Source organism: Carica papaya, chromosome 5, assembly GCF_054855325.1.
Source record: "Carica papaya isolate Zhongbai chromosome 5, ASM5485532v1, whole genome shotgun sequence".
NCBI lineage: Eukaryota > Viridiplantae > Streptophyta > Magnoliopsida > Brassicales > Caricaceae > Carica > Carica papaya.
The window spans coordinates 19,011,430-19,033,905 of NC_142313.1; the positions used below are offsets into that span (position 1 = coordinate 19,011,430).

At 46.0% G+C, this 22,476-nt stretch overlaps 2 non-coding genes and 38 pseudogenes across 2 annotated transcripts; all 40 read left to right on the forward strand.

Moving 5' to 3' along the window:
* The first annotated feature begins 4 nt into the window (after window positions 1-4).
* On the forward strand, window positions 5-123 carry LOC148253992 (5S ribosomal RNA; annotated as a pseudogene).
* Window positions 124-328: 205 nt separating this feature from the next.
* LOC148253993 (5S ribosomal RNA) lies at window positions 329-447 on the forward strand. The gene has a single exon (XR_015820252.1). It is a non-coding gene; the product is annotated as a 5S ribosomal RNA (ribosomal RNA).
* A 557-nt stretch (window positions 448-1,004) lies between these two features.
* Window positions 1,005-1,123, forward strand: LOC148253994 (5S ribosomal RNA; annotated as a pseudogene).
* Window positions 1,124-1,327: 204 nt separating this feature from the next.
* On the forward strand, window positions 1,328-1,446 carry LOC148253995 (5S ribosomal RNA; annotated as a pseudogene).
* Window positions 1,447-1,652: 206 nt separating this feature from the next.
* Window positions 1,653-1,771, forward strand: LOC148253996 (5S ribosomal RNA; annotated as a pseudogene).
* A 530-nt stretch (window positions 1,772-2,301) lies between these two features.
* Window positions 2,302-2,420, forward strand: LOC148253997 (5S ribosomal RNA; annotated as a pseudogene).
* A 561-nt stretch (window positions 2,421-2,981) lies between these two features.
* LOC148253998 (5S ribosomal RNA) lies at window positions 2,982-3,100 on the forward strand (annotated as a pseudogene).
* Window positions 3,101-3,518: 418 nt separating this feature from the next.
* LOC148253999 (5S ribosomal RNA) lies at window positions 3,519-3,637 on the forward strand (annotated as a pseudogene).
* A 207-nt stretch (window positions 3,638-3,844) lies between these two features.
* LOC148254000 (5S ribosomal RNA) lies at window positions 3,845-3,963 on the forward strand (annotated as a pseudogene).
* Window positions 3,964-4,524: 561 nt separating this feature from the next.
* Window positions 4,525-4,643, forward strand: LOC148254001 (5S ribosomal RNA; annotated as a pseudogene).
* Window positions 4,644-6,175: 1,532 nt separating this feature from the next.
* On the forward strand, window positions 6,176-6,295 carry LOC148254002 (5S ribosomal RNA; annotated as a pseudogene).
* A 207-nt stretch (window positions 6,296-6,502) lies between these two features.
* LOC148254003 (5S ribosomal RNA) lies at window positions 6,503-6,621 on the forward strand (annotated as a pseudogene).
* A 207-nt stretch (window positions 6,622-6,828) lies between these two features.
* Window positions 6,829-6,947, forward strand: LOC148254004 (5S ribosomal RNA; annotated as a pseudogene).
* Window positions 6,948-7,508: 561 nt separating this feature from the next.
* On the forward strand, window positions 7,509-7,627 carry LOC148254005 (5S ribosomal RNA; annotated as a pseudogene).
* A 560-nt stretch (window positions 7,628-8,187) lies between these two features.
* On the forward strand, window positions 8,188-8,306 carry LOC148254006 (5S ribosomal RNA; annotated as a pseudogene).
* Window positions 8,307-8,867: 561 nt separating this feature from the next.
* LOC148254007 (5S ribosomal RNA) lies at window positions 8,868-8,985 on the forward strand (annotated as a pseudogene).
* A 204-nt stretch (window positions 8,986-9,189) lies between these two features.
* Window positions 9,190-9,308, forward strand: LOC148254008 (5S ribosomal RNA; annotated as a pseudogene).
* Window positions 9,309-9,515: 207 nt separating this feature from the next.
* On the forward strand, window positions 9,516-9,634 carry LOC148254009 (5S ribosomal RNA; annotated as a pseudogene).
* Window positions 9,635-10,164: 530 nt separating this feature from the next.
* Window positions 10,165-10,283, forward strand: LOC148254010 (5S ribosomal RNA; annotated as a pseudogene).
* A 529-nt stretch (window positions 10,284-10,812) lies between these two features.
* On the forward strand, window positions 10,813-10,931 carry LOC148254011 (5S ribosomal RNA). Its single transcript, XR_015821179.1, has one exon. It is a non-coding gene; the product is annotated as a 5S ribosomal RNA (ribosomal RNA).
* Window positions 10,932-11,492: 561 nt separating this feature from the next.
* On the forward strand, window positions 11,493-11,611 carry LOC148254012 (5S ribosomal RNA; annotated as a pseudogene).
* An 807-nt stretch (window positions 11,612-12,418) lies between these two features.
* On the forward strand, window positions 12,419-12,536 carry LOC148254013 (5S ribosomal RNA; annotated as a pseudogene).
* A 205-nt stretch (window positions 12,537-12,741) lies between these two features.
* On the forward strand, window positions 12,742-12,860 carry LOC148254014 (5S ribosomal RNA; annotated as a pseudogene).
* Window positions 12,861-13,065: 205 nt separating this feature from the next.
* On the forward strand, window positions 13,066-13,179 carry LOC148254015 (5S ribosomal RNA; annotated as a pseudogene).
* Window positions 13,180-13,739: 560 nt separating this feature from the next.
* On the forward strand, window positions 13,740-13,858 carry LOC148254016 (5S ribosomal RNA; annotated as a pseudogene).
* A 206-nt stretch (window positions 13,859-14,064) lies between these two features.
* LOC148254017 (5S ribosomal RNA) lies at window positions 14,065-14,183 on the forward strand (annotated as a pseudogene).
* Window positions 14,184-14,389: 206 nt separating this feature from the next.
* On the forward strand, window positions 14,390-14,508 carry LOC148254018 (5S ribosomal RNA; annotated as a pseudogene).
* A 560-nt stretch (window positions 14,509-15,068) lies between these two features.
* On the forward strand, window positions 15,069-15,187 carry LOC148254019 (5S ribosomal RNA; annotated as a pseudogene).
* Window positions 15,188-15,746: 559 nt separating this feature from the next.
* LOC148254020 (5S ribosomal RNA) lies at window positions 15,747-15,865 on the forward strand (annotated as a pseudogene).
* A 206-nt stretch (window positions 15,866-16,071) lies between these two features.
* On the forward strand, window positions 16,072-16,190 carry LOC148254021 (5S ribosomal RNA; annotated as a pseudogene).
* A 534-nt stretch (window positions 16,191-16,724) lies between these two features.
* Window positions 16,725-16,843, forward strand: LOC148254022 (5S ribosomal RNA; annotated as a pseudogene).
* Window positions 16,844-17,403: 560 nt separating this feature from the next.
* LOC148254023 (5S ribosomal RNA) lies at window positions 17,404-17,522 on the forward strand (annotated as a pseudogene).
* Window positions 17,523-17,727: 205 nt separating this feature from the next.
* LOC148254024 (5S ribosomal RNA) lies at window positions 17,728-17,846 on the forward strand (annotated as a pseudogene).
* A 562-nt stretch (window positions 17,847-18,408) lies between these two features.
* On the forward strand, window positions 18,409-18,527 carry LOC148254025 (5S ribosomal RNA; annotated as a pseudogene).
* Window positions 18,528-18,734: 207 nt separating this feature from the next.
* On the forward strand, window positions 18,735-18,853 carry LOC148254026 (5S ribosomal RNA; annotated as a pseudogene).
* Window positions 18,854-19,414: 561 nt separating this feature from the next.
* Window positions 19,415-19,533, forward strand: LOC148254027 (5S ribosomal RNA; annotated as a pseudogene).
* Window positions 19,534-20,094: 561 nt separating this feature from the next.
* On the forward strand, window positions 20,095-20,213 carry LOC148254028 (5S ribosomal RNA; annotated as a pseudogene).
* Window positions 20,214-20,745: 532 nt separating this feature from the next.
* On the forward strand, window positions 20,746-20,864 carry LOC148254029 (5S ribosomal RNA; annotated as a pseudogene).
* Window positions 20,865-21,426: 562 nt separating this feature from the next.
* LOC148254030 (5S ribosomal RNA) lies at window positions 21,427-21,543 on the forward strand (annotated as a pseudogene).
* Window positions 21,544-21,749: 206 nt separating this feature from the next.
* LOC148254031 (5S ribosomal RNA) lies at window positions 21,750-21,868 on the forward strand (annotated as a pseudogene).
* Window positions 21,869-22,476: the final 608 nt, after the last annotated feature.

A 22,476-nucleotide genomic window follows, 5' to 3' on the forward strand; every position in this document is an offset into this window, starting at 1 on the left:
AAACAGGTGCGATCATTCCAGCGCTAATGCACCGGACCCCATCAGAACTCTGTAGTTATGTGTGCTTAGGCGAGAGTAGTACTCGGATCGGTGACATCCTGGGAAGTGCTCGTGTCGCACCAATTTTTTTTCAGACAGGTTGATCGATGTTACGCGCGACTGGAACTATTGTCCGCTGGTTTATACGCAAACGTGAGTAAACACGCAGGGGCATTTTAGTTGATATTAGAACGAGAAGGAGAGGTGAAGTGTGAACGCACCAGGAAACAAATGACGGGAGGGGGAAGAAGGGAGAAGGAGTGTATATATTTGCAGCGCGAAGTGAAACAGGTGCGATCATACCAGCACTAATGCACCGGATCCCATCAGAACTCCGCAGTTAAGTGTGCTTGGGTGAGAGTAGTACTCGCATGGGTGACCTCCTGGGAAGTCCTCGTGTTGCACCCTTTTTTTTTCGGATGGGTCGTTCTACGTTACGCGCAAATGGAATTATGATCCGCTGGTTCATTCGCAAAAGTGAGTCACATTACCGGGGCATTTTACTTGATATTAGAAGAGAATGAGAGATGCAAAGTGCACGCACAAGGAAACAAATGACGGGAGGGGGGATAGAAGGAGAAACAGTGTATGTATTTGCAGCGCAGAATGAAACATGAGCGATCATACCAGAACTAATGCAACGGATTCTATCAGAACTCCGCAATTTAAGGGTGCTTGGGCGAGAGTAGTACAAGGATGGGTGACCTCCTGCGAAGCTCTTATATTTCACCCATTTTCTTGGTAAGTCCTCGTGTTGCACCCATTTTTTTGCAGATAATTCTTTCGACGTTACGCGCGACTTGAATTATAGTCCGTAGGTTTATTCACAAATGTGAGTCACAGCGCTGTGGCATTTTACTTGATATTTTAACGAGAACGGGAGGTGCAGTGCGCACGCACAAGGAAACAAATGACGGGAGGGGGTAGAATGGAGGAGTGTATATATTTGCAGCGCGAAATTAAACAGGTGCGATCATACCAGCGCAAATGTACTGGAACCCATCAGAACCCCACAGATAAGTGTGCTTGGGCGAGAGAAGTACTCGGATGGGTGACCTCATTGGAAATCCTCGTGTCGCATCAATTTTTTCAGACGGGTCATTCGACGTTACGCGCGACTCAAACTATGGTCCGCTGGTTTATACGCAATTGTGAGTCAAGAAGCAGGGGCTTTTTAATCGATATTAGAACGAGAATGAGAGGAGATGTGTGAACGCACAAGGAAACAAATGATGGGAGGGGGGAGGGAAGGAGAAGGAGTGTATGAATTCTCAGCACGAAATGAAACAGGTGCGATCATACCAGCACAAATGCACCGGATCCCATCAGAACTCCGCAGTTAAGTGTGCTTTGGCGAAAGTAGTACAACAATGGGTTACCTTCTAGGAAGTTCTCGTGTTACACCCATTTTTTTTTCAGATGGGTCGTTCGACGTTACGCTCGACTAGAACTATGGTCTGCTGGTTTATACCCAAATGTGAGTCAAGACGCAGGAGCATTTTAAATGATATTAGAACGAGAAGGAGAGGTGAAGTGTGAACGCACCAGGAAACAAATGATGGGAGGGGGAAGAGAGGAGAAGGAGTGTATGTATTTGCAGCGCAAAATGAAACAGGTGGGATCATACCAGCATTAATGCACCGTATCCCATCAGAACTCCAGAGTTAAGTGTGCTTGGGTGAGAGTAGTACTCGGATCGGTGACCTCCTGGGAAGTCCTCGTGTTGCACCTATTTTTTTTCAGATGGGTCGTTCGATGTTACGCGCGAATGGAATTATGATCCGCTGGTTCATTCACAATGGTGTGTCACGGTGCCGGGGCATTTTACTTGATATTAGAACGAGAAGGAGAGATGCAGAGTGCACGCACAAGGAAACAAATGACGGGAGGGGGGATGGAAGGAGAAAGAGTGTATGCATTTGCAGCGCATAATGAAACATGAGCGATCATACCAGAACTAATGCAACGATTCTATCAGAACTCCGCAAGTTAAGGGTGCTTGGGCGAGAGTAGTACTAGGATGGGTGACCTCCTGCGAAGTCCTTATATTTCACCCATTTTTTTGCAGATGATTCTTTCAACGTTACGCGCGACTTGAATTATGGTCTGCAGGTTTATTCGCAAATGTGAGTCATGGCGCCGTGACATTTTACTTGATATTTGAACAAGAATGGGAGGTGCAGTGCGCACGCACAAGGAAATAAATGACGGGAGGGGGAAGAAAGGAGAAGGAGTGTATGTATTTGCAGCGCGAAATTAAACAGGTGTGATCATACCAGCGTTAATACACCAGAACCCATCAGAACCCCGCAGTTAAGTTTGTTTGGGCGAGAGTAGTACTCGGATGGGTGACCTTCTGGGATGTCCTCGTGTTGCACCAATTTTTTTTCGGATGGGTCGTTCGACGTTACACACAATTGGAATTATGAACCGCTGGTTCATTCACAAAGGTGAGTCTCTGTACCGGAGCATTTTACTTGATATTAGAACGAGAAGGAGAGATGCAGAGTGCACGTACAACGAAACAAATGACGGGAGGGTGGATGGCAGGAGAAAAAGTGTATGTATTTGCAGCGCAGAATGAAACATGAGCTATCTTACAAGATCTAATGCAACAGATTCTATCAGAACTCCGCAAGTTAAGGGTGCTTCGGCGAGAGTAGTACTAGGAAGGGTGACCTCCTGCGAAGTCCTTTTATTTCACCCATTTTCTTGGGAAGTCCTCGTCTTGCACCCATTTTTTTGCAGATGATACTTTCGACGTTACGCACGACTTGAATTATGGTCCACAGCTTTATTCGCAAATGTGAGTCACGGTGCCTTGGCATTTTACTTGATATTTGAACGAGAACGGGAGGTGCAGTGCGCACGCACAAGGAAACAAATGACGAGAGAGGGAATAAACGAGAAGGGGTGTATGTATTTATAGCGCGAAATTAATCAGTTGCGATCATGCCAGCACTAATGCACCGGATCCCATCAGAACTCCGCAGTTAAGTGTGTTTGGGCGAGAGTAGTACTCAGATGGGTGACCTCCTGGGAATTCCTCATGTCGCACAAATGTTTTTTCAGACGGGTCGTTCGACGTTACGCGCGACTGGAACTATGGTCTGCTGGTTTATACGCAAATGTGAGTCAAGAAGCAGGAGCATTTTATTCGATATTAGAACGAGAAGGGGAGGTGCAGTGTGAACGCACAAGGAAACAAATGATGGGAGGGGGGAGGGAAGGAGAAGGAGTGTATGTATTTTTAGCACGAAATGAAACAGGTGCGATCATACCAGCACAAATGCTCGACTTTATGAGCGACTGGAACTATTGTTTGCTGGTTTATACGCAAATGTGAGTCAAGAAGCAGGGGCATTTTAATCGATATTAGAACGAGAAGGGGAGGTGCAGTGTGAACGCACAAGGAAACAAATGATGGGAGGGGGGAGGGAAGGAGAAGGAGTGTATGTATTTTCAGTACGAAATGAAACAAGTGCGATCATAACAGCACAAATGCATCGGATCCCATCAGAACTCCACAGTTAAGTGTGCATTGGCGAAAGTAGTACAAGAATGGGTTACCTCCTGGGAAGTTCTCGTGTTGCACCCATTTTTTTTTTCAGATTGATCGTTCGACGTTACACTCGACTGGAACTATGGTCCGCTGGTTTATACGCAAATGTAAGTCAAGACGCAGGCGCATTTTAATTGATATCTAAACGAGAAGGAGAGGTGAAGTGTGAACGCACCAGGAAACAAATGGCAGAAGGGGGAAGAAAGGAGAAAGAGTGTATGTATTTGCAGTGCGAAATGAAACAAATGCGATCATACCAGCAGTAATTCACCGGATCCCATCAGAACTCCGCAATCAAGTGTGCTTGGGCGAGAGTAGTACTCGGACAGGTGACCTCCTGGGAAGTCCTCGTGTTGCACCCATTTCTTTTTGGATGGGTCGTTCGACGTTACGTGCGAATGGAATTATGAACCGCTGGTTCATTCACAAAGGTGAGTCACGGTACTGAGGCATTTTACTTGATATTAGAACAAGAAGGAGAGATGCAGAATGGACGCACAAGGAAACAAATGACGGGAGGGGGGATGGTAGTAGAAAGAGTGTATGTATTTGCAGCGCAGAATGAAACATGAGCTATCATACCAGCACTAATGCAACGGATTTTATCAGAACTCCGCAAGTTAAGGGTGCTTGGGCGAGAGTAGTACTAGGATGGGTGACCTCCTGCGAAGTCCTTATATTTCACCCATTTTCTTAGGAAGTCCTGGTTTTGCACCCATTTTTTTGTAGATGATTCTTTCGATCTTACGCGCGACTTGAATTATGGTCCGCATGTTTATTCGCAAATGTGAGTCACGGCGCCGTGGCATTTTACTTGATACTTGAACGAGAACGGGATGTGCAGTGCGCACAAACAAGGAAACAAATGACGGGAGGGGGAAGAAAGGAGAAGGAGTGTATGTATTTGCGGTGCGAAATTAAACAGGTACGATCATACCAGCACTAATGCACCGGATCCCATCAGAACTCCGCAGTTAAGTGTGCTTGGGCGAGAGTAGTACTCGGATGGGTGACCTCCTTGGAAGTCCTCGTGTTGCACCCATTTTTTTTCGGATGGGTCGTTCGATGTTACGCACGAATGAAATTATGAACCGCTGGTTCATTCGCAAAGGTGAGTCACGTTGCCGGGGCATTTTACTTGATATTAGAACGAGAAGGAGAGATGCAGAGTGCACGCACAAGGAAACAAATGACGGGAGGGGGGATGGAAGGAGAAAGAGTGTATGTATTTGCAGCGCAGAATGAAACATTAGAGATCATACCAGAACTAATGCAACAGATTCTATCAGAACTCCGCGGTTAAGGGTGCTTGGGCGAGAGTAGTACTAGGATGGGTGACCTCCTGCGAAGTCCTTATATTTCACCCATTTTCTTGGGAAGTCCTCGTGTTGCACCCATTTTTTTGCAGATGATTCTTTCGATGTTACGCGTGACTTGAATTATGATCCGCAGGTTTATTCGCAAATGTGAGTCACGGCGTCGAGGCATTTTACTTGATATTAGAACGAGAACGAGAGGTGCAGTGCGCACACACAAGGAAACAAATGACGGGACGGGGAAGAAAGGAGAAGGATTGTATATAGTTGAAGCGCGAAATTACAGAGGTGCGATCATACCAGCACTAATACACCGGATCCCAACAGAACTCTGCAGTTAAGTTTGCTTGGACGAGAGTAATACTCGGATGGGTGACTTCCTGAGGAGTCCTCCTGCCGTAAATATTTTTTTTCAGATGGGTCGCTCGATGTTACTGCGACTGGAACTATGGTTCGCTGGTTTATACGCACATGTGAGTCAAGAAGCAGGGGCATTTTAATCGATATTAGAATGAGAAAGAGAGATGCAGTGTGAACGCACAAGGAAACAAATGATGGGAGGGGGGAGGGAAGGAGAAGGAGTGTATGTATTTTTAGCACAAATGCACCGTATCCGATCAGAACTCCGTAGTTATGTGTGCTTTGGCGAGAGTAGTACTCGAATGGGTGACCTCCTTAGAAGTCCTCGTATTGCACCCATTTTTTTTCGGATGGGTCGTTCAACATTACGCGCGAATGGAATTGTGATCCGCTGGTTCATTCGCAAAGGTGAATCACGGTGCCGGGGTATTTTACTTGATATTTGAACGAGAAGGAGAGATGGAGAGTGCACGCACAAGGGAACAAATGACGGGAGGAGGGATGGAAGGAGAAAGAGTGTATGTATTTGCAGCGCAGAATGAAACATGACAGATCTTACCAGCACTAATGCAACGGATTCAATCAGAACTCCGCAGTTAAGGGTGCTTGGGCGAGACTGGTACTAGGATGGGTGACCTCCTGCGAAGTCCTTATATTTCACCCATTTTATTGGGAAGTCCTCGTGTTGCACCCATTTTTTTGCAAATTATTCTTTCGACGTTACGCGCGACTTGAATTATGGTCCACAGGTTTATTCGTAAATGTGAGTCACGGCACCGTGGCATTTTACTTGATATTATAACAAAACGGGAGGTGCAGTGCGCACGCACAAGGAAACAAATGACGGGAGGGGGACGAAAGGAGAAGGAGAGTATGTATTTGCAGCGTGAAATTAAAGAGGTGCGATCATACCAGCCCTAATGCACCGGATCCTATAACAAACTCCACAGTTAAGTGTGCTTGGGCGAGAGTAGTACTCGGATGGGTGACCTCCTGGGAAGTCCTCGTGTCGCACCAAATTTTTTTCAGACGGGTCGTTCGACGTTATACGCGACTGGAGCTATGGTTCGTCTGGTTTATAAGCAAATGTGAGTCAAGAAGCAATGGCATTTTAATCGATATTAGAATGAGAATGAGAGGTGCAGGGTGAACGCACAAGGAAACAAATGATGGGAGGGGGGAGGGAGGGAGAAGCAGTGTATGTATTTTCAACACGAAATGAAACAGGTGCGATCATACCAGCACAAATGCCCTGGATCCCATCAGAACTCCGCAGTTAAGTGTGCTTTGGCGAAAGCAGTACAAGGATGGGTTACCTCCTGGGAAGTTCTCGTGTTGCATACATTTTTTTTTTCAGATGGGTCGTTTGACTTTACGCGCGACTGGAACTATGGTCCGCTGGTTTATACGCAAATGTGAGTCAAGACTTAGGGGCATTTTAATTGATATTAGAACGAGAACGGGAGGTGAAGTTTGAACGCACCAGGATACAAATGACGGTAGGGGGAAGAAAGGATAAGGGGTGTATGTATTTGCAGCGCAAAATGAAACAGGTGCGATCATACCAGCACTAATGTACCGGATCCCATCAGAACTCTGTAGTTAAGTGTGCTTGGGCGAGAGTAATACTCAGATGGGTGACCCCTTGGGAAGTCCTCGTGTTGCACCCATTTTTTTTCGGATGGGTCGTTCTACGTTACGCGCGAATAGAATTATGAACCGATGGTTCATTCGCAAAGGTGAGTCACGGTGCTGGGGCATTTTACATGATATTAAAAGGAGAAGGAGAGATGCAGAGTGCACGCACAAGGAAACAAATGACGAGAGGAGGGATGGAAGGAGAAATGGTGTATGTATTTGCAGCGCAGAATGAAACATGAGCGATCATAGAAGAACTAATGCAACGGATTCTATCAGAACTCCGCAAGTTAAGGGTGCTTGGGCGAGAGTAGTACTAAGATGGGTGACCTCCTGCGAAGTCCTTATATTTCTCTGTTTTTTTTGGGAAGTCCTCGTGTTGCACCTATTTTTTTACAGATGATTCCTCCGATGTTATGCGCGACTTGAATTATGGTCCGCAGGTTTATTTGCAAATATGAGTCACGACGCCGTGGCATTTTACTTATTATTTGAACGAGAACGGGAGGTGCAGTGCGCACCCACAAGGTAACAAATGACGGGAGGGGGAAGAAAGGAGAAGGAGTAAATGTATTTGCAGCGCAAAATTAATCAGGTGCGATAATGCCAGCATTAATGCACCGGATCCCATCAGAACTCCACAGTTAAGTGTGCTTGGGCCAGAGTAGTACTTGGATGGGTGACTTCCTTGGAAGTCCTCGTGTTGCACCCATTTTTTTTCGGATGGGTCGTTCGACGTTACGCGCGAATGAAATTATGAACCGCTGGTTCATTCGCAAAGGTGAGTCACGGTGCCGGGGCATTTTACTTGATATTAGAACAAGAAGGAGAGATGCAGAGTGCATGCACAAGGAAACAAATGACGGGAGGAGGGATGGAAGGAGAAAGAGTGTATGTATTTACAGCGCAGAATGAAACATGAGCGATCATACCAGCACTAATGCAACGGATTCTATCAGAACTCCGCAAGTTAAGGGTGCTTGGGCGAGAGTAGTACTAGGATGGGTGACCTCCTATGAAGTCTTTTTAATTCACCCATTTTCTTGGGAAGTCCTCGTGTTGCACCCATTTTTTTGCAGATGATTCTTTCGACGTTACGCGCGACTTGAATATAGTCCGCAGGTTTATTTGCAAATGTGAGTCACGGCGCCGTGACATTTTACTTGATATTTGAACCAGAACGGGAGGTGGAGTGCGCACGCACAAGGAAAAAAATGACGGGAGGGGGAAGAAAGGAGAAGGTGTGAATGTATTTGCAGTGCAAAATTAATCAGGTGCGATCATACCAGCACAAATGCACCGGATTCCATTAGAACTCCGCAGTTAAGTGTGCTTGGGCGAGAGTAGTACTCGAATGGGTGACCTCATGGGAAGTCCTCGTGTTGCGATCATTTTTTTTCGGGTGGGTTGTTCGACGTTACGCACAAATGGAATTATGAACCGCTGGTTCATTCGCAAAGGTGAGTCACATTGCCGGGGCATTTTACTTGATATTAAAACGAGAAGAAGAGATGTAGAGTGTAAGCACAAGGAAACACATGACGGGAGGGGGGATGGAAGGAGAAAGAGTGTATGTATTTACAGCGCAGAATGAAACATGAGCGATCATACCAGCACTAATGCAACGGATTCTATCAGAACTCCGTAAGTTAAGGGTGCTTGGGCGAGAGTAGTACTAGGATGGGTGACCTCCTATGAAGTCTTTTTAATTCACCCTTTTTCTTGGGAAGTCCTCGTGTTGCACCCATTTTTTTGCAGATGATTCTTTCGACGTTACGCGCGACTTGAATTATGGTCTACAGGTTTATTTGCATATGTGAGTCACGGCACCGTGGCATTTTACTTGATATTTGAACCAGAACGGGAGGTGGAGTGCGCACGCACAAGGAAACAAATGACGGGAGGGGGAAGAAAGGAGAAGGAGTGAATGTATTTGCAGTGCAAAATTAATCAGGTACGATCATACCAGCACAAATGCACCAGATCCCATCAGAACTCCGCAGTTAAGGTGCTTGGGCGAGACTAGTACTCGGATGGGTGACCTCTTGGGAAGTCCTCGTGTTGCACCAATTTTTTTTCAGACAGGTCGTTCGACGTTACGCGCGACTGTAACTATGGTCCGCTGGTTTATATGCAAATGTGATTCAAGAAGCAGGAGCATTTTAATCGATATTAGAACGAGAAGGAGAGGTGCAGTGTGAACGCACAGGGAAACAAATGATGGGGGGGTGGGGAAGGAGCAGGAGTGTATGTATTTTAAGCACAAAATGAAACAGTTGCAATCATACCAGCACAAATGCACTGGATCCCATCAGAACTCCGCAGTTAAGTGTGCTTTGGCGAAAGTAGTACAAGGATGGGATACCTCCTGGGAAGTTCTCATGTTACACCCATTGTTTTTTCTAGATGGGTTGTTCAACATTACGCGCGACTAGAACTATGGCCCGCTGGTTTATACGCAAATGTGAGTCAAGACACATGAGCATTTTAATTGATATTTGAACGAGAAGGAGAGGTGAAGTGTGAACGCACCAGGAAACAAATGACAGGAGGGGGAAGAAAGGAGAAGGAGTGTATGTATTTGCAGTGTGAAATGAAACAGGTGTGATCAAACTAGCACTAATGCACCGGATCCCATCAGAACTCCACAGTTAAGTGTGTTTGGCCGAGAGTAGTACTCAGATGGCTGACCTCTTGGGAAATCCACATGTTGCACCCATTTTTTTTCAGATGTGTCGTTCGACGTTAAGCACGAATAGAAATATGAACCGCTGGCTCATTCATAAAGATTAGTCACGGTGCCGGGGTATTTTACTTGATATTAGAACGAGAAGGAGAGATGCAGAGTGCACGCACAAGGAAACAAATAACGGGAGGGGGGATGGAAGGAGAAAGAGTGTATGTATTTGCAGCGCAGAATGAAACATGAGCAATCACACCAGCACTAATGCAACGCATTCGATCAGAACTCCGCAGTTAAGAGTGCTTATGCGAGTGTAGTACTTGGTTGGGTGACTTCCTACGAAGTCTTTATATTTCACCCATTTTTTTACAGATGATTCTTTTGACGTTATGCGCGACTTGAATTATGGTCCGCAGGTTTATTCGCAAATGTGAGTCACGGCGCCGTGGCATTTTACTTGATATTAGAAAGAGAACGGGATGTGCAGTGCGCACGCACAAGGAAACAAATGACGGGAAGGGGAAGAAAGGAGAAGGAGTGTATGTATTTGCAGTGAATAATTAAACAGGTGCTATCATACCAGCACTATTGCACCTGATCCCATCAAAACTCCGCAGTTAAGTGTGCTTGGGCGAGAGTAGTACTCGAAAGGGTGACCTCCTGGGAAGTCATCTTGTCGCATTATTTTTTTTTCAGAAGGGTCTTTCGACATGACGCGCGACTGGAACTATGGTCCACTGGTTTATACGCAAATGTGAGTCAAGAAGCAAGGGCATTTTAATCGATATTAGAACGAGAAGGAGAGGTGCAGTGTGAACGCACAAGGAAACAAATGATGGCAGGTGGGAGGGAATGAGAAGGAGTGTATGTATTTTCAGCACCACATGAAACAGGTGCGTTCATAACAGCAAAAATGCACCAGATCCCATCAGAACTCCGCAGTTAAGTGTGCTTTGGCGAAAGTAGTACAAGGATGGGTTACCTCCTTAGAAGTTCTCGTGTTCCACCCATTTCTCTTTTTGGATGGGTCGTTCGATGTTATGCGCGACTGGAACTAGAGTCCAATGGTTTATACGCAAATGTGATTCAATACGAAGGGGCATTTTAATTGATATTAGAACGAGAAGGAGAAGTGAAGTGTGAACGCACCAGGAAACAAATGACGGGAGGGGGAAAAAAGGAGGAGTGTATGTATTTGCAGCGCAAAATGAAAATGGTGCGATCACACCAGCACTAATGCACCGGATCCCATCAGAACTCCACAGTTAAGTGTGCTTGGGCGAGAGTAGTACTCGGGTGGGTGACCTCCTGGGAAGTTCTCGTGTTGCACCAATTTTTTTTCGGATGGGTCGTTCGACGTTATGCGCGAATGGAATTATGAACCGTTGGTTCATTCACAAAGTGACTCACAGTGCCGGGGCATTTTACTTTATATTGGAACGAGAAGGAGAGATGCTGAGTGCACGTACAAGGAAACAAATGACAGGAAGGGGGATGGAAGGAGAAAGAGTGTATGTATTTGAGGCGCAGAATGAAACATGAGGGATCATACCAGCACTAATGCAACGGATTCTATCAGAACTCCGTAGGTAAGGGTGCTTGGGCGAGAGTAGTACTAGGATGGGTGACCTCCTGCGAAGTCTTTATATTTCACCCATTTTCTTGGGAAGTCCTCGTGTTGCACCCATTTTTTTTGCAGATGATTCTTTCGACGTTACGCGCGACTTGAATTATGGTCCGCAAGTTCATTCGCAAATGTGAGTCAAGAAGAAGGGGCATTTTAATCGATATTAGAACGAGAAGGAGAGGTGCAGTGTGAACGCACAAGGAAATAAATGATGGGAAGGGGGAGGGAAGGACAAGGAGTGTATGTATTTTCAGCACAAAATGAAACAGGTGCGATCATACCACCATAAATGCACCGGATCCCATCAGAACTATGCAGTTAGGTGTGCTTTGGCGAAAGAAGTACAAGGATGGGTTACCTCCTGTGAAGTTCTCGTGTTGCACCCTTTTTTTTTTCAGATGAGTCGTTCGGCGTTACGCGCGACTGGAACTATGGTCCGCTAGTTTATACGCAAATGTGAGTCAAGACGCAGGGGCATTTTAATTGATATTAGAACGAGAATGAGAGGTGAAGTGTGAACGCACCAGGAAACAAATGACGGGAGGGGGAAGGAAGGAGAAGGAGTGTATGTATTTGCAGCGCGAAATGAAACAGGTGCGATCATACCAGCACTAATGCACCGGATCCCATAAGAACTCCGCAGTCAAGTGTGCTTGGGTGAGAGTAGTACTCGGATGGGTCGTTTGACATTACGCGCAAAGGTGAGTCACGGTACTGGGGAATTTTACTTGATATTAGAATGAGAAGGAGAGATGCAGAGTGCACGCACAAGGAAACAAATGACTGGAGGGGGGATGAAATGAGAAAGAGTGTATGTACTTGTAGCGCAGAATAAACATTGAGCGATCATACCAGCACTAATGCAACGGATTCTATCAAAACTCTGCAAGATAAGGGTGCTTGGGCGTGAGTAGTACTAGGATGGGTGACCTCCTTCGAAGTCCTTATATTTCACCCATTTTCTTGGCAAGTCCTCGCGTTGAATCCATTTTTTTGCAGATGATTCTTTCGACGTTACGCGCGACTTGAATTATGGTCCGCAGGTTTATTCGCGAATGTGAGTCACGGCGCCGTGGCATTTTACTTAATATTTGAACGAGAACGGGAGGTGCAGTGCGCACGCACAAGGTAACAAATGACTGGAGGGGGAAGAAAGAAGAAGGAGTGTATGTATTTTCAGCGCGAAATGAAACAGGTGCGATCATACCAGCACTAATGCATCGGATCCCATCAGAACTCCGCAGTTAAGTGTGCTTGGGCGAGAGTAGTACTCGGATGGGTGACCTCCTTGAAGTCCTCGTGTCGCACCAATTTTTTTTCAGACGGGTCGTTCGACGTTACGCGCGATTGGAACTATGGTCCACTAGTTTATACGCAAATATGAGTCAAGAAGCAAGGGCATTTTAATCGATACTAGAACGAGAAGGAGAGGTGCAGTGTGAACGCACAATGAAACAAATGATGGGAGGGGGGAAGGAAGGAGAAGGAGTGTATTATTTTCAGCACGAAATGAAACAGGTGCGATTATACCAGCACAAATGCACCGGATCCCATCAGAACTCCGCAGTTAAGTGTGCTTTGGCGAAAGTAGTACAAGGATGGGTTACCTCCTTGGAAGTTCTCGTGTTGCACCTATTTTTTTTTTTCAGATGGGCCGTTCGACGATACGCGCGACTGGAACTATGGTCCACTGGTTTATACGCAAATGTGAGTCAAGACGAAGGGACATTTTAGTTGATATTAGAACGAGAATGAGAGGTGAAGTCTGAACGCCCTAGGAATCAAATGAAGGGAGGGGGAAGAAAGGAGGAGTGTATGTATTTGCAGCGCGAAATGAAACAGGTGCGATCATACCAGCACTAATCCACCAGATCTGAACTCCGCAGTGAAGTGTGGTTGGGCGAGAGTAGTACTCGGATGGGTGACCTCCTGGGAAGTCCTCATGTTGCACCCATTTTTTTTCGGATGGGTCATTCGACGTTACGCGCGAATGGAATTATGAACAGTTGGTTCATTAGCAAAGGTGAGTCACAGTGCCGAGGCATTTTACTTGATATTAGAACGAGAAGGAGAGATGCAGAGTGCACGCAGAAGGAAACAAATGACGGGTTGGGGGGATGGAAGGAGAAAGAGTGTATGTATTTGCAGCGCATAATGAAACTTGAGCGATCATACCAGCACTAATGCAACGGATTCTATTAGAACTCCGCAAGTTAAGGGTGCTTGGTCGAGAGTGGTACTAGGATGAGTGACCTCCTTTGAAGTCCTTATTTCACCCATTTTCTTGCGAAGTCCTCGTGCTGCATCCATATTTTTGCAGAAGATTCTTTCGACGTTACGCGAGAGTTGAATTATGGTCCAGAGGTTTATTCGCAAATGTGACTCACGGCGGCGTGGCGTTTTACTTGATATTAGAACCATAACGGGAGGTGCAGTGCGCATGCACAAGGAAACAAATGACGGGAGGGGGAAGAAAGGAGAAGGAGTGTATGTATTTGCAGCGGGAAATGAAACAGGTGCGATGATACAAGCACTAATGCACCGGATCCCATCAGAACTCCGCAGTTAACTGTGCTTGGTCGAGAGTAGTACTCGGATTGATGACCTCCTTGGAAGTCCTAGTGTCGCACCAATTTTCTTTCAGACGGGTCTATCTACGTTACGCGCGACTGGAACTATGGTCCGCTGGTTTATACGCAAATGTGAGTCAAGAAGCAGGGGCATTTTAATCGATATTAGAACGAGAAGGAGAGGTGCAGTGTGAACGCACAAGGAAACAAATGATGGGAGGGGGGAGGGAAGGAGAAAGAGTGTATCTATTTTCAGCACGAAATGAAACAGGTGCGATCATACCAGCACAAAGGCACCGGATCCCACCAGAACTCCGCAGTTAAGTGTGCTTTGGCGAAAGTAGTACAAGGATGGGTTACCTCCTGGGAAGTTCTCGTGTTACACCAAAGTATTTTTCAGATGGGTCGCTCGACATTACACGTGAGTGGAACGATGGTCCCCTCGTTTATACGCAAATGTGAGTCAAGACTCAGTGGCATTTTAATTGATATTAGAACGAGAAGGAGAGGTGAAGTGTGAACGCCCAAGGAAACAAATGACGGGAGGGGGAAGAAAGGAGAAGGAGTGTATGTATTTGCAGTGCGAAATGAAACAGGTGCGATCATACCACCACTAATGCCCCGGATCCCATTAGAATTCTGCAGTTAAGTGTGCTTGGGAGAGAGTAGTACTAGAATTGGTGACCTCCTGGGAAGTTCTCGTGTTGCACCCTTTTTTTTCGGATGGGTCGTTCGACGTTACGCGCGAATGGAATTATGAACCGCTGGTTCATTTGCAAAGGTGAGTCACAGTGCCGGGGCATTTTACTTTATATTAGAACGAGAAAGAGAGATGCTGAGTGCACACACAAGGAAACAAATAACGGGAGGGGGGATGGAAGGAGAAAGAGTGTATGTATTTGCAGCGCAGAATGAAACATGAGCGATCATACCAGAACAAATACAACGGATTCTATCAGAACTCTGCAAGTTAAGGGTGTTTGGGCGAGAGTAGTACTAGGATGGGTGAGCTCCTGCGAAGTCCTTATATTTCACTTATTTTCTTGCGAAGTGCTCGTGTTGCACCCATTTTTTTGCAGATGATTCTTTCGACGTTACGCGCGACTTGAATTATGTTCTGCAGGTTTATTTGCAAATATGAGTCACGGCGCCGTGGCATTTTACTTGATATTAGAACGAGAACGGGAGGTGTAGTGCGCACGCACGAGGAAACAAATGACAGGAGGGGGAAGAAAGGAGATGGATTTTATGTATTTGCCGCACGAAATTAAATGGGTACGATCATACTAGCAATAATGCACCGGATCCCATCAGAACTCCTTAGTTAAGTGTGCTTGGGCGAGAGTAGTACTCGGATGGGTGACCTCCTGGGAAGTCCTCGCGTCGCACTAATTTTTTTTAAGACGGGTCATTCGACGTTACGCACGACTGGTACTAGGGTCCGCTGGTTTATATGCAAATGTGAGTCAAGAAGCTGAAGCATTTTAATTGATATTAGAACGAGAAGGAGAGGTGCAGTGTGAAGGCACAAGGAAACAAATGATGGGAGGGGGAGGGAAGGAGAAGTAGTGTATGTATTTTCAGCACGAAATGAAACAGGTGCGATCATACCAGCTCTAATGCAACGGATTCTATAAGAACTCCGCATGTAAGGGTGCTTGGGCGAGAGTAGTATTAGGATGGGTTACCTCTTGCGAAGTCCTTATATTTCACCCATTTTCTTGAGAAGTCCTCGTGTTGCACCCATTTTTTTGCAGATAATTCTTTCGACGTTACGCGCGACATGAATTATGGTCCGCAGGTTTATTCGCAAATGTGAGTCACGGCGCCGTGGAATTTTACTTGATATTTGAATGAGAACGGGAGGTGCAGTGCGCACGCACAAGGAAACAAATGACGGGAGGGGGAAGAAAGGAGAAGGAGTGTATGTATTTGCAGCGCGAAATTAAACAGGTGCGATCATACCAGCACTAATGCACAAGATCCCATCAGAACTCCGCAGTTAAGTGTGCTTAGGCGAGAGTAGTACTCGTATGGGTGGCCTCCTGGGAAGTTCTCATGTCGCACCAATTTTTTTTCAGACGGGTCATTCGACGTGACGCGCAACTAGAACTACGGTCTGCTGGTTTATACGCAAATATGAGTCAAGAAGCAGGGGCATTTTAATCGATATTAGAACGAGAAGGAGAGGTGCAGTGTGAACGCACAAGGAAACAAATGATGGGAAGGGGGAGGGAAGGAGAAGGAGTGTATGTATTTTCAACACGAAATGAAACAGGTGCGATCATACCAGCACAAATGCACTAGATCCGATCAGAACTCCGCAGTTAAGTGTGCTTTGGCGAAAGTAGTACAAGGATGGGTTACCTCCTGGGAAGTTCTCGTGTTTCACCCATTTATTTTTTCAGATGGGTCGTTCGACGTTACATGCGACTGGAACTATGGTCCGCTGGTTTATACACAAATGTGACTCAAGAAGCAGGGGCATTTTAATCGATATTAGAACAAGAAGAAGAGGTGCAGTGTGAGCGCACAAGGAAACAAATGATGGGAGGGGGGAGGGAAGGAGAAGGAGTGTATGTATTATCAGCACGAAATGAAACAGGTGCGATTATACCAGCACAAATGCATCGGATCCCATCACAACTCCGCAGTTAAGTGTGCTTTGCCGAAAGTAGTAAAAGGATGGGTTACCTCCTGGGAAGTTCTCGTGTTGCACCAATTTTTTTTTTCAGATGGGTCGTTCGACGTTACGCGCGACTGGAACTATGATTCGCTGGTTTATACACAAATGTGAGTCAAGACGCAGGGGCATTTTAATTGATATTAGAACGAGAAGGAGAGGTGAAGTGTGAACCCACCAGGAAACAAATGACAGGAGGGAGAAGAAATGAGAAGGAGTGTATGTATTTGCAGCACGAACTAAAACAGGTGCGATCATACCAGCACTAATGCACCGAATCCCATCAGAGCTCCACAGTCAAGTGTGCTTGGGCGAGAGTAGTACTCGGATGGGTGACCTCCTGGGAAGTCCTCGTATTGCACCCATTTTTTTTCGAATGGGTCGTTCGACGTTAGGCGCGAATGGAATTATGAACCGGTGGCTCATTCGTAAAGTTGAGTCACGGTGCCGAGGCATTTTACTTGATATTAGAACGAGAATGAGAGATGCAGAGTGCACACACTAGGAAGCAAATGACGGGATGGGGGATGGAAGAAGAAAGAGTGTATGTATTTGCAGCGCAGAATGAAACATTAGCGATCATACCAGCACTAAAGCAACGGATTCTATCAGAACTCCGCAAGTTAAAGGTGCTTGGGCGAGAGTAGTACTAGGATGGGTGACCTGTTGTGAAGTCCTTATATTTCACCCATTTTCTTAGGAATTCCTCGTGTTGTACCCATTTTTTTGCAGATGATTGTTTCGATGTTACACGCGAGTTGAATTATAGTCCGCAGGTTTATTCACAAATGTTAGTAATGACGACGTGGCATTTTGCTTGATATTTGAATGAGAACGGGAGGTGCAGTGGCACGCATAAGGAAACAAATGACGGGAGGGGGAAGATATGAGAAGGAGTGTATGTATTTGCAGCACAAAATTAAACATGTGCGATCATACTAGCACTAATGCACCGGATCTTATCAGAACTCTGCCATTAAGTGTGCTAGGGCGAGAGTAGTACTAGGATGGGTGACCTCCTGGGAAGTTCTCGTGTCGCACAAATTTTTTTTCAGACGGGTCGTTCGACGTTACGCGCAACTGGAACTATGGTCCGCTGGTTTATATGCAAATGTGAGTCAAGAAGCATGGGCATTTTAATTGATATTAGAACGAGAAGGAGATGTGAAGTATGAACGCACCAGGAAACAAATGACGGGAGCGGGAAGAAATGAGAAGGAGTGTATGTATTTGCAGCGCGAAATGAAACAGGTGTGATCATACCAGCACTTATGCACTGGATCCCATCAGAACTCCGTAGTTAAGTGTGTTTGGTCGAGAGTAGTACTCAGATGGGTGACCTCCTGGAAAGTCCTCGTGTTGCACCCATTTTTTTTTTGGATGGGTCGTTCGACGTTACGGGTGAATGTAATTATGAACCGCTGGTTCATTCGCAAAGATAAATCATGGTGCCGGGGCATTTTACTTGATATTAGAACGAGAAGGAGAGATGCAGAGTGCACTCACATGGAAACAAATGACGGGAGGGGGGATGGAAGGAGAAGGAGTGTGTGTATTTGCAGGGCAGAATGAAAAATGAGCGATCATACCAGCACTAATGCAACGGATTCTATCAGAACTCCGCAAGTTAAGGGTGCTTGGGCGAGAGTAGTACTAGGATGGGTAATCTCCTGCGAAGTCCTTATATTTCACCCCTTTTCTTGGGAAGTTCTCGTGTTGCACCCATTTTTTTGCAGATGATTCTTTCGACGTTACGCACAACTTGAATTATGCTCCGCAAGTTTATTCGCAAATGTGAGTCACTGCGCCGTGGTATTTTACTTGATATTAGAACGAGAACGGGAGGTGCAGTGCGCATGCACGAGGAAACAAATGACGGGAGGGGGAAGAAAGGAGAAGGAGTGTATGTATTTGCAGCGCAAAATTAAACAGGTGCGATCATACCAGCACTAATTCATCGGATCCCATCAGAACTCCGCAGTTAAGGGTGCTTGGGCGAGAGTAGTACTAGGATGGGTGACCTCCTGGGATGTTCTCGTGTTGTACCCTTTTTTTTTTTCTGATGGGTCGTTCGACGTTATACGCGACTGGAACTATGGTCCGCTGGTTTGTACGCAAATGTGAGTCAAGACACAGGGTCATTTTAATTGTTATTAGAACGAGAAGGAGAGGTGAAGTATGAACGCACCAGGAAACAAATGACGGGAGGGGTAAGAAAGGAGAAGGAATGTATGTATTTGCAGCGCAAAATGAAATAGGTGCGATTATACTAGCACTAATGCACTGGATCCCATCAGAACTCCGCAGTTAAGTGTGCTTGGGTGAGAGTAGTACTCGGATGGGTGACCTCTTTGAAAGTCCTCGTGTTGCACCCATTTTTTTTCGGATGGGTCGTTCGACGTTACTCGCGAATGAAATTATGAACCGCTGGTTCATTCGCAAAGGTGAGTCATGGTGTCGAGGCATTTTATTTGATATTAGAACGAGAAGGAGAGATGCAGAGTGGACGCACAAGGAAATAAATGACCGGAGAAGGGATGGAAGGAGAAAGAATGTATGTATTTGTAGCGCAAAATGAAACATGAGCGATCATACCAGCACTAATGCAACGGATTCTATAAGAACTCCGCAAGTTAAGGGTTCTTGGGCGAGAGTAGTACTAGGATGGGTGACCTCCTGCGAAGTCCTTATATTTCACCCATTTTCTTGGGAAGTCCTCGTGTTGCACCTATTTTTTTCCAGATGATTCTTTCGACGTTACGCGCGACTTGAATTATGGTTCGCAGGTTTATTCGCAAATGTGAGTCATGACGCCATGGCAATTTACTTGATATTTGAACGGGAAAGGGAGGTGCAGTCCGCAAGCACAACGAGACAAATGACCGGAGGGGGAAGAAAGGAGAAGGAGTGTATGTATTTGCAGCGTGAAATGAAACAGGTGCGATCATACCAGCACTAATGCACCGGATCAGATCAGAACTCCGTAGTTAAGTGTGCTTGGGCGAGAGTAGTACTTTGATGGGTGACCTCTTGGGAAGTCCTCGTGTTGCACCCATTTTTTCGGATGGGTCGTTCGACTTTATGTGCGAATGGAATTATGGACCGTTGGTTCATTCGCAAAGGTGAGTCACGATGCCAGGGCATTTTACTTGATATTAGAATGAGAAGGAGAGATGCAGGGTGCACGCACAAGGAAACAAATGACGGGAGGGGGGATGGAAGGAGAAAGAGTGTATGTATTTGCAGCGCAGAATGAAACATGAGCGATCATACCAGCACTAATGTAACGGATTCTATCAGAACTCCGCAAGTTAAGGGTGCTTGGGAGAGAGTAGTACTAGGATGGGTGACCTCCTGCGAAGTCCTTATATTTCACCCATTTTCTTGGTAAGTTCTCGTGTTGCACACATTTTTTTTTTCAAATGGGTCGTTCGACGTTGCGCGCGACTGGAACTATGGTCCGCTGGTTTATACGCAAATATGAGTCAAGACGCAGAGGCATTTTAATTGATATTAGAACGAGAAGGAGAGGTGAAGTGTGAACGCACCAAGAAACAAATGACAGGAGGGGTAAGAAAGGAGAATGAGTGTATGTATTTGCAGCACGAAATGAAACAGGTGCGATCACACCAGCAATAATGCACCAGATCCTATAAGAACTCCGCAATGAAGTGTGCTTGGGCGAGAGTAGTACTCGGATGGGTGACCTCTTGGGAAGTTCTCGTGTTGCACACATTTTTTTTTCACATGGGTCGTTCGACGTTACGCGCGACTGGAGCTATGGTCCGCTGGTTTATACGCAAATGTGAGTCAAGACGCAGAGGCATTTTAATTGATATTAGAACGAGAAGAGAGGTGAAGTGTGAATGCACTAGGAAACAAATGACATGAGGGGTAAGAAAGGAGAAGGAGTGTATGTATTTGCAGCGCGAAATGAAACAGGTGCGATCACGCCAGCACTAATTGACCGGATCCCATCAAAACTCCGCAATGAAGTGTGCTTGGGCGAGAGTAGTACTAGGATGGGTGACCTCCTGGGAAGTTCTCGTGTTTAACACATTTTTTTTATTACATGGGTCATTCGACGTTACGCGCGACTGGAATTATGGTCCGCTGGTTTATACGCAAATTTGAGTCAAGACGCAGGGGCATTTTAGTTGATATTAGAATGAGAAGGAGAGGTTTAAGTGCGAACACTCCAGGAAACAAATGACGGGAGGGGGAAGAAAGGAGAAGGAGTGTACGCATTTGCAGCGCGAAATGAAACATGTGCGATCATACCAGCACAAATGCACCGGATCCCATCAGAACTCCGCAGTGAAGTGTGCTTAGACGAGAGTAGTACTCGGATGTGTGACCTCCTGGGAAGTCCTCGTGTTGCAACCATTTTTTTTTCAGATGGGTCGTTCGACAATACGCGCGAATGGAATTATGAACCGCTGGTTCATTCGCAAAGGTGAGTCACGGTGTCGGGGCATTTTACTTGATATTAGAACGAGAAGGAGAGATGCAAAGTGCACGCACAAGGTAACAAATGACGGGAGGGGGGATGGAAGGAGAAAGAGTGTATGTACTTGCAACGCAGAATGAAACTTGAGCGATCATACCAGCACTAATGCAACGGATTCTATCAGAACTCCACAAGTTAAGGGCGCTTGGGCGAGAGTAGTACTAGGATAGGTGACCTCCTGCGAAGTCCTTATATTTCACCCATTTTCTTGGGAAGTCCTCGTGTTGCACTCATATTTTTACATATAATTCTTTCGACGTTATGTGCGACTTGAATTATGGTCCGCAGGTTTATTCGTAAATGTGAGTCACGGTGCCATGGCATTTTACTTGATATTTGAACGAGAACGGGAGGTGCAGTGCGCACGCATAAGGAAGTAAATGACGGGACCAGGAAGATAGGAGAAGGAATGTATGTATTTGCAGCGCAACATTACACATGTGCGATCATTAGCACTAATACACCGGATCCCATCAGAACTCTGCAGTTAAGTGTGCTTGGGCGAGAGTAGTACTCGGATGGGTGACCTCCTGGAAAGTCCTCGTGTCGCACTAATATTTTTTCAGACTGGTCGTTAGACGTTACCCGCGGCTGGAACTATGGTTCGCTGGTTTATACGCAAATGTGAGTCAAGAAGCAGGGGCATTTTAATCGATATTAGAACGAGAAGGAGAGGTGCAGTGTGAACGCACAAGGAAAGAAATGATGGGAGGGGGGAGGGAAGGAGAAGGAGTGTATGTATTTTCAGCACGAAATGAAACACTTGCGATAATACCAGCACAAATGCACCGAATCCCATCAGAACTCCGCACTTAAGTGTGCTTTGGCGAAAGTAGTACAAGGATGGGTTACCTCCTGGGAATTTCTCGTGTTGCACCAATTTTTTTTTTCGGATGGGCCGTTCGACATTATGTGCAACTGGAACAATGGTCCGCTAGTTTATACGCAAATGTGAGTCAAGACTCAGTGGCATTTTAATTGATATTAGAACGAGAAGGAGAGGTGAAGTGTGAACGCCCAAGGAAACAAATGACGGGAGGGGGAAGAAAGGAGAAGGAGTGTATGTATTTGCAGTGCGAAATGAAACAGGTGCGATCATACCACCACTAATGCCCCGGATCCCATTAGAATTCTGCAGTTAAGTTTGCTTGGGCGAGAGTAGTACCTGGGAAGTTCTCGTGTTGCACCCATTTTTTTTCGGTTGGGTGGTTCGACGTTACGCGCGAATGGAATTATGAACTGCTGGTTCATTCGCAAAGGTGAGTCACGGTGCCGGGGCATTTTACTTGATATTAGAACATGAAGGAGAGATGCAGAGTGCACGCACAAGGAAACAAATGACGAGAGGGGTGATGGAAGGAGAAAGAGTGTATGTATTTGCAGTGCAGAATGAAACATGAGCGATCATACCATAATTAATGCAACGGATTCTATCAGAACTCCGCAAGTTAAGGGTGCTTGGGCGAGAGTAGTACTAGGATGGGTGAC